This window comes from Colias eurytheme, chromosome 18 (assembly GCF_061535395.1).
Source record: "Colias eurytheme isolate Ceu_HAF_F1 chromosome 18, ilColEury1 Martin Lab GWU primary, whole genome shotgun sequence".
In the NCBI taxonomy this organism is placed as follows: Eukaryota; Metazoa; Arthropoda; class Insecta; order Lepidoptera; family Pieridae; genus Colias; species Colias eurytheme.
This window is the reverse complement of record NC_142997.1, coordinates 2,984,556-2,994,643: the sequence shown is the minus strand read 5'-3', so window position 1 is coordinate 2,994,643 and position 10,088 is coordinate 2,984,556. Positions and strand designations below refer to the sequence as shown.

Sequence of the window (10,088 nt, the reverse complement as noted above, 5' to 3'; positions counted from 1 at the left end):
GTACCGAGCGCGAAAGAAAGTTATCGTGTTTTTAGTAAAGTTACTATGTAAACTAACGTAATTTATTACTTAGGTACATATTCTATAATGGTGCGCTCAAACTGTTAATCTACATTTAATTTAGATTATTATTTTAATTACTAAGAAATGTAGAATTTAAATCACATTCATTCATGTTTTCCTCAGATATTCGATGTCTATGATTTTCGATGATTTTAAGATTTTCTTATCAGAGTATTCAATTTTAATGTAGTTAAATTTTATAAGAGACAATTAAGAACATTCAAAAATAAAGTGTCACGTATTTTTTTTAAACGACGAATGACGAAAAACGACCGAATCGCGGACGAAGTCGCGGGCAACAGCTAGTATCTAATAATTATTTATTATTTACTTTCGTTATTGCTTAAGTTTTATTTTTCAAGTAGGTATCATGAAGAGGGAAAGTTTGTTTGTAAGAAGAGTATTAAGTTAGTACTTAGAAGGTAGGTATACCTACCTAGAGTTTTTATTCCACAAAATTTACACACGATAAAACAGAATAATATTAAATCACTTATATGTATGTACCACCTATACCTACTAAAGACCTTACAGGAAAAAAAAATTCTAATAATATAATAAAAATTAAAAATTAATCGCCAAATGTGTTGCGATATAAATATTGTTTAGGTATTGGGGTAAATACTCAAATAATTTCTCGTTAAAAAAAGTAAATAGAAATAGCAATTTTATGAAATAATATAATAGACGTTACCTACCTAAAACCAAAATATAATATGGCCTAGATCAATATACAAAAATTACATATCTATTCCTAAAAATATGCACCCCATATATACCTACTAAATAGCAAATAAAATTCCACCAATCTCTATTGGAATAAAAAAAATATATATTTCATAATAGGACCCCTGACAATAGAATAGTTCACCCTCATTCGACTAGCCTCCTAGATAAGTATTGCTTTGTTTGATTTTGAACCCTAACACAAAAGAATAAGGTTTAATATTCAAAGTAAATTGTCGATTAAAATGTGGCAATGTATTGTGGCAACGAAAAGTGTGTATTGAGTTTATATAATATACCTAGTATGTCCTGCTTTTGTATTCAAAATTTTTACTTGGAAAATAATTGTTATTTCTAATACCTACTTATGTTTATTAAATAAGATTGTGTTTTAAATAAATGCTCTACATAATAATATGATGTTATTATTTAAATAAATAATTTTTTCTTAGTATGTACTAACAAAATCAAAATTATAAATATCCTTTTAATAAGGAGCAGCTTTTTATCGGCGCTTATAAAAATAAAGTACGTAGGTATCATCAAAATGGAACACATAGGTAATGGCATACTATGAGAAATTATTTTTATGTAATAAATCAATGCTTTTTTATAAACATTATAGTTAAATATTTAGGTTGTTGCACATTTCAATGCTCTTGTACTGTACATTTAAAAATCGTATTAAAGATTTTCAATCACGTACGTCCTCCAATTATAGGTAAATAAGTAAAGTAAGTACTCTTCATCACAATAAGTCTAAAATAGAAGAAAGCAGGTGGGAGATAATAGAATAAATGGCTGTTTTTCACTTGTAGAGTAAACGGTAGAGTAGAGCGGCAGAGTACTAACTATCCTACTTACTGCCTATAGGTACTAATGTAGACACCATTGGATAGGAGTAGAGTACTAAAATTTCTACTAAAACTGGTAGAGTACTGAGGGCTGGTAGAACAGTATGCTAGTTCACTCTACAGTTTACTCTACCCGTGTATAGCAGCCAAAATATTTATTAATCATTAAATATAGTTCAATTAAGTATATTTAAGGATCTCTTACGATTATGTAACGATGTGTTTTTAGTCTAATGAGTGCATTTTTCATAGGAATTTTTAAGTAAATAAAACATTAAATATTCATGCATATAACAATTTATTTCTTAAAGCAGCACATATAAAATTAAATGGGACCAATATTGTAGCATCGTAAACCTCTGCTGCAGCTATCAGCAAACATAATACAAATGTGTAGATGAAATACCGACATTTCATACAAAAACTTTAATTTAGGTACGTACAGATTATAAATTTAGAAAATTTCAGTAGCTTTTTGGTTGAAACGTTGTTATTTTTACATAGAATACAAATTTATACGTGCCTATAGATCCGTTGGTGCGCTAAAAATATTATTTGTGTGTGATGACATAAACGGATAAAAATTAAAACATGCTTCTACCATATTAAAATATTGTTATTTAAATACATTTATAATGCACCAATGGTATTAATAAAAAAATGTAAAAAATTTACTGATTTTTAGTTTGTAAGTATCCTGGCCATTTTTTAAACTTTGATAAAAAAGAAAGCATAAAAGCGCGGGAATAGGTTTCGATGCTTTTTTTTTTTGTTTTTAATTATTGCCAGTATTAAATCAGAATATAAGCGTGTCTTGAAATCGCGAGTATCTTATATAATTACTAAGTATAACTTCGGTGACGTATATATGTATTATAAAAAATATAACAATGTAGAGACAAAGTCTAAACTTAATTTAAACAAACAGAGAAAACTTTGGAGTGGAGGTAATAATGGTTATTGGTAGAACTGATATTTAATAAAAAGTTGATTTGGTATGTAACTAGATGATCATATGAATATATAAACTTAAAACTTATTCAATTAATAGCCACGTTAGTTCACAAGTTTTTGAAGATATCGAACAGAAAGTATCGCATAATGAAAAATAAAAATTCACTTATGTTGAGTTATAACATTAAAAAACAAACGTTAAATGAAATTCAATTTGCAACTTCGTAACAATTTTATCCTAAAAGCAGTTTTGTAATTTACCCCATAGATATTAATAATATATTGCCATATAAGAAATCTCATCCCTACGAGGGTGGGACCGCTAAATGTGCCTCGGCGATCCCTACGCGCCAAAACGGAAAACAAAAAATAAAAACTCATTCAGACGAAAAGATGCTTTGTTCGCGAACAATAGGGTGGATTTTCGTTTAGACCCCATCTCTACTTAATCACCGCTGTCTCTCACATAATACGTATGTATTATACTTAGGCCTTTTTTTACAAAAAGGTCGCTTGTGACGCCTCGCGAATTCAAGATGGCGGCGTTTCGCTGCAACGTTTTTTGCGTAATTACTAAACTGCCGTGGAAAATATTTTTTTAAAATATTAGAACAAACGTATGCGGCTGCTTTGTTCCTTTTGGGTTTAATTGGCAAGTGCTACATTGTTTATGCGCCATGAATTCATTTTTAATTCACTCAATTTACAATATTTTAAAAGAGCCATTTTTACATTGACGTAAGTTACGTAGTGTGACATTAACATTGCGAGATCATGCATTGATATCATACAAAAATAGGGTCTAATGAAACAGTTTTAGTAACAGAGATAACATTTCAGAAATATCAGTATGATTCAACAATAGATACAGATAATATTTCAAACCAGCTGTCATCAACATGTCAAATGTAACTCAACACAGATTAAATATTTGAGGTAAACAGAAAGCCTTTGACCATCACCAAAGTAAAGACAGCTGATACAAAAGTTAACAGATAGAATACAGAACTATTGATTTTGTATTGATTTTAAATCTATTGACTATTCTAAATATAGGTACATATCATCCAGACCTTTTGTGAATATAACTTTAAAAAGTTTAGATACTAGATAATATTCACGTACCTATAGCAGAATCTTTAAAGGATCTTTTTGAGTTTTTAAAATTATTATTTTGGATTGTAAAGACGTAAAGATGTGCTGGCAGGTTCCTTTTGAAAAAAATGGAAAAGCTTTTTATTGTGTACAATATTGTTGCCATGTTACATAAAATTTGAATATTATGGCGATCAAAAAACTTGAAAATGTGTTTTATACTCTACACTTAGAGCTGAATCGATACTAGGTACTTTGAATCGTTGTCATTGGTTTTTTTCACTCTTGTTGAAGTCGCCTGAATGTGGTTCACGTATTTAAAGGCCTTTTTATCGTGTTACATTCTGGACCGGTCTTTTATTATCTATGTATTTTACATTTTCCTTTTTGGCTGATATTTTTGCAGACGTAACAATTAAACTTTCAGTTTGGAATATTTTGTGACAAGACATAACAAGTTAAATTTCTTTAAATGTAGAGTTGAATAAATTAATAATTTAGGAATGTTGTTTTTTGGCAAAAAAAATGAATATATCGATACCATAGTGTAGTCTGTTATTCATAATGTAAATGTCAAATTGTAATCACATTTCGAAAGAAATCCGTTATTTTGTGTACATTGTAAAATCCTCACTTTCCCACGTTTGAATGATGAAGCTCGTCAATACGTTCCCAATATCGAATCGAAGTTGTCTTTTTATCTGTGCCCGTGGCCGAGTTAGAGGTGATTGTTCCATTTTTGAAACGACCGCCAATTTTTATTTCTTTTAGGTAATGGAGGCGCATCAATGAAACGCTCTCCCGCCATGCCCTGTAACAAATAGAAGAGTGTAAATAATAGTTTATTTTTAGATTTGTAGCGGTTTGTTTTTGGGAATATTTCAAGTTGTAGTGTGCGTTTTTTATGGTTACGATATTGTTTTTAAGGGTCATTCCTTGTCGTAGTAACTAATAACTTCATAGACTTTTTCATTAAAATTAACAGCATACCCATAGTTTTCATACAGTTTTTTAAGGGGAATTCCTTGTCGTAGTTATAAAGTTACAGACATTGCTTAAAATTAATAGCATAACCACTAAGCACATTTGACAGAATCTTCTATAATCTATGGTCTGTACAAATAATCATAGATAGAAGATATACCTAAATGATTGTTGTTGACATTGCAAGTACCCTAGGGCGGCTAGTAACTAATAAATAAGTAAAACCCCGTATAAAGGACCGCGACAGAAGCAAACAAACTCGATACACAATAACAAATGTTTTCTGAGCCTGTCGTCATTTTGCGTACTCACATTGACCACATGGTGCGTCGCCATGTTGAAATAAACAACGAAAGATTTTTAAAAATTCGTTTTTCGAAGTCTGCTTTTTTCTAGTAGACTATAATTTTTCGTGTTAGGTTATGTTTACAAACTATCGTAAAACTAGCTTGGTAATGTGATGAAGATGAAAAATACTTTTAATTTCTAATAAATCAGGTTGTCACAATTGAAGTTGAACGATTTATGCTATAGGCACTTATTCATGATACAACCTTCATACAACTACCTATATAAATAATAATTTACCTAAGCTCATTTATTTAAAAATTAACCAAAAACCACATTTTATTTAAGTTTTTTTCATCTAATGAAATATGTATGTTAAAGTAAAAATTATATAGGTATATGATATACCTATTAAATTTACTTTAATTTTAAGTTAGTTAGGTAGGTAATCAGAGTATTCTATTTCTATTTACATAGCTATTTTGAAATATTTTTTTTTAATATTAAGTATGTATCCAAGTATTATATTTATATTTTCAAAGTTTTAGGTGAAATAAATTTTAGTCTGCTGCCTTATCGATGTTATTGGCTAAACAATATTATTTATATTTAAAAAAATAATTTGGAAAATCCAAAAGTGCACGCCTCATAATTTTTTTTTAATAAATATTTATTAATTATTATTTTTTTTTATTTAATAACAATTAAACCACATCGAATCAGACCCTGAAAAATGAAAGGGTTCTATTCCTGAGCATACTCAAGCGTAAGAGAAAAAAAAAGACTCGATTAGTAAAGTATTTCGGTCGCTATCGTGTTAACAAGAAAAAGGATCCGCACATACAGACACACGGACGTCCAAGACAGAACTTTTTTAAACTGTTTTTTAACTCGTTTAAATAACAAAAATGACATCAAAAATATCATGAACGTTAAAAATAGTGTTTTTTCTTAATATGTGTGTGTAGGGTATTATCTTACAAGTGCAATGTATGATACATAAAGACATTTTAAGTTTGAAAAATCAGATGTTTTGCGCGAAGTGACAGTAGTACCCACCTCAACGCTTCGCTTATGAGGCGTGCAATACGTAATCATTTTTTGGTATTTTTTACAATAAGTTTTTATTTATAGCGAAATGCTGACAGCATTCAAAGCTCATGCTAGTCAAACTTTAAAATAATTGAATATGCACTATGTTTTATTTCTTTACTACCTACCTATTTAATCAATTCAATTTTCATTATAATTTTCATCTAAGTACCTAGGTAATATACCTAAAATTCTTCGATAAATAAAATTAAATAAATAAAATTATACACACACAAAAGTACTTACAGTATAAAAATCACAGAACTACATATCACTGAACAATTTTAGCACTTCCAAGATCACAACTTCGAATGAATTCGCAACCTATCGACCGCTTATTTAAATCATCCCTACCTTCAATCACCTTGAAAATCATATTTTATATTAGACCTTATTGCAATAGATATAAAGACTATAAAGAAAGAAACAGGTTTTTGAAATAATGTACAACACATAGCTTGCTGCAGAAATGACCTCGGAACCCTTTGATTCGGGTATTGCAATTGTTATTACTATTTACGATACGAGGGGATTAATAGTTATGTACTAGTAAGAACATATAGATTACTGATATTTAAATTTGTAGGTAGATGAATAGTAAAATATGTTACAGGTAGGTATTTGAACTACCTAATGGTTTAGCGATAGTAAAGCCGTAGGTATGTGAAAATTAAAAATATTATTTGACGTGAAATATAATTTTTAGTTTTATAGCATTAAATTAAAATTATCACAATTGAAAAGTTTTATGAATATAAAAATTATCTTGGGGTGATAAAGAATCTTATAAAGAGTAGGAGTAATTCTATCATGTTTTATGGTCTACGGTCTACGGTCAAAGGCTACGCCATGGTAGGCAAAGAGCGCGGGTTGCAATCCCGTCTCATAATCGGATGTTTCCTAGTATCTAGAAAGTTTTGAATATTCAGTATATTTCAAATTCTTCGTTTGGAAAGAAAATAGAAGAGCAAATATTTTTGTAAGTGTGAAATGTATGTTACAGTCACGGTTTCGGAATGCTACAGTGATCAACTATGTGGTAGGTGATTCCTATAAAGTGTAGTACAAAAGTCAATTTAAAAGTCAGTAATAAATTAAAATATAGGATTTTAATAGATACCAAATATTGATAATGTTGCTACTAAAACAGGGTGAAAGGTATTAATTATAGCTAAATCAATGTTTGCCTTATTTATTCTTGCATAGGTTAATTGTAATATTTTTACGAGAATGGTCATCTTCTTCTTTTATAACATGTATCAATGTACTCATACTTTATACTCATCCTTTGAAACCTAATCATATGATGACAACACCACGGATTACATCCTACACATTTTTTTTAATATCGACGATATTACTAATATCCCTTATTGCATAATCGAATTACCGTCATTCAGATTAATAAATAATATATATTATAAAGGCGAAAGTTTGTAAGGATGTATGGATGTATGGATGTTTGTTACTCTTTCACGTAAAAACTACTAAACCGATTACAATGAAATTTAGCACACATATAGAGGGTAACTTGGATTAACACATAGGATAGTTTTTATCCCGGAAATCCCACAGGAACGGGAACTATGCGGGTTTTCCTTTGCAAACGCGGGCGAAGCCGCGGGTGGAAATCTAGTAAATAATATTATAGCCAGATAAAAAAGCAAACATATTACATCTACGTCTACTCCCACTATTATAAAAATCTCTATATCATTTCCATACCAAATAATAAAAAGAACAACTAAATCCATTTCATTCCAATACAATAATCCTTTAAACCCTTCTCAATAAAGAAATTATATCGTTGCAAATCTCGTTTTAATGTTATTAAAACGAACTTACCTATAGTCTACATTTTTAACAATACTTGTGCCTTATTATATTATCTGTATTCGAACAAACGTATTATATAATCTGTGCTTGAACGGTACCAGTTGGAGCGCGGTTCACATGGAAGGGTTAGCAATTTGCAGCGCTACAGGTAAGCGGAATGCAAACTATGAGCTGCAGAAACGAGTTTCCACCGTCTCATTGTATTACATTAAAGGGCTTTGCAACGCTTGCGGTGCAGCGAGCTCAGCGCTACACAGCTGCAGGGTGCAAAACTGGTTCCTTTTTCGAATTCGCAATTTTTTTTTTAATTGATAGCAGTCATTGGTTTTGTGATGGAACGTGTTTTATGATTGAGACCGATTATTGTTAGTCTGAGTTTAACTTGAAAGGGTATATTATTCAGAATTCAGATATTATAGTTAAATATGATACAGCAAGAAATATTTTGTGTACCTGTAAGTGTTTGAAAAAGACTTTAATAAAAATTATTTCGTGTAAGTCTCGTCGGTAAAAATATTTTTCTTATATAAAATTCATGCAAGTCCCTTTGAATTTCCGCATATTCTGAACAGTATTTCAAAAGCTAAGACAAGTGAAAGAGCACAGAGAGCTCGCAAAAAACTCATTAAAAAGCAAATTTGTTTCATATATTCACTAAGATAAAGCTCCGTCGAGCGAATATGAAGGAGTTATCAAAACGATCTACAGCGCACTAAATCATCATATATAAGGGGAAGAGGACTCATATTTACTCGCAAACGGACAAAATAAATGTTTTTATTACATAACGTGTGTTTTCTCAGAGGTCCATTTACATATTTACGTTGGAAACCAACCTTAACGCTCATTGGAATACGGTATACAATTGTTTTTAAAAAATATTAGCGGACTAATGTCTGGTGTTTTTTTAAATTTTAGCTCTATTTTCTATTCGTTAGAGTCTACTTTTGGAGGTTTGCTTATAATAGATAACGATTTGTATATTAAGGGCTGGTGCAAAATTTTAAGTAGAGGGATTTGGATCGTAGATTTCGACGCCTCGCTGTAATTATTCGAATCCCCTGGGTATAATCATTTTCTATTACTGTTTCTAACATCTACGGCCTACCTTTATATAACTAAAGCAAAAAAATATTTTAGATATAAAAATAGTTAAATCTTGTTTTTTTATCAAAATAATTAACTACATATTTTAATAATTAAATTTCGAATAGAATTTGTTTATGTTCTATCTTTATGTAAGTGAGATTGGTGTTAGTAAAGCTAAAATAATTTTAATAAAAATTTATAAATGAAATTTTTATTACAATACCTAACTATAAAATATTTTTATATGCTCTCTGTATTTTAGTATCGATACTATTTCATGATTTCACTTGTATCTCTATCTACCTATTTCTATATCTTAAATTAAATTTGCGTGTTAGTGTTTAATACTAAAGTGCAACAAAATGTCCTGAACTTTTCACGATTTTTCCGTAGTTACGAATAGTATCAAGCATGGTTCTATTCACGTGGTTTCAGAATAAGACGTCATCTTTTATAATATCCAAAAGTGAAAAGGAAGTCCTAAATGAATGTTTTATGGGTAAGCCTGTAGGTAACTACTAACTACTTACTTACATTATAAAAATTTATCGCTAAAGCTCTCCGCCTGCGGCTTCGCCCGCGTTTTCAAAGAAAAACCCGCATAGTTCCCGTTCCCGTGGGATTTCCTGGATAAAACTTAGCCTATGTTGCTCAGTGAAGATGCAGCTATCTAATGGTGAAAGAATTTTTGAAATCGGTCCAGTAGTTAATGCGTGAAAACCATGTATACATACATACATAATTACATACTCTTTAAAATATTAATAGGTATAGAAGTATAGACAAGAAATCAAAGAACTGAGTAAAAACAACCGATTTATCGCATGTAGGTACCTATAGCATGTACAATTTACATTAGGTCTCTATTGCGAATTCATAAAAAAAGGTTTTATTTTAATTTGAATATTATTTTGATTATAATTATATAAATACATATTTATTGTAATAATCACCAGCTACGTAGGTGTTCATTTTAGGTAGGTACTTACTATTGGAATTACCCCGGTATTCTCAATTATTATTCTAAAGCACCTTATTGTGAACATGTAGAGCTGAAATCCATTCAATAGTGTAAAGTTCTTTTTAATAATTGATATTTAAAAATTT

At 29.8% G+C, this 10,088-nt stretch overlaps 1 long non-coding RNA gene across 1 annotated transcript; it reads right to left on the bottom strand.

The window, feature by feature from the left end:
* Nucleotides 1-1,917: 1,917 nt before the first annotated feature.
* LOC149900507 (uncharacterized) lies at nucleotides 1,918-6,359 on the bottom strand. The gene is made up of 2 exons (XR_016457748.1): nucleotides 6,303-6,359; nucleotides 1,918-4,503 (listed from the first exon to the last, which is right to left on the bottom strand). It is a non-coding gene; the product is annotated as an uncharacterized LOC149900507 (long non-coding RNA).
* Nucleotides 6,360-10,088: the final 3,729 nt, after the last annotated feature.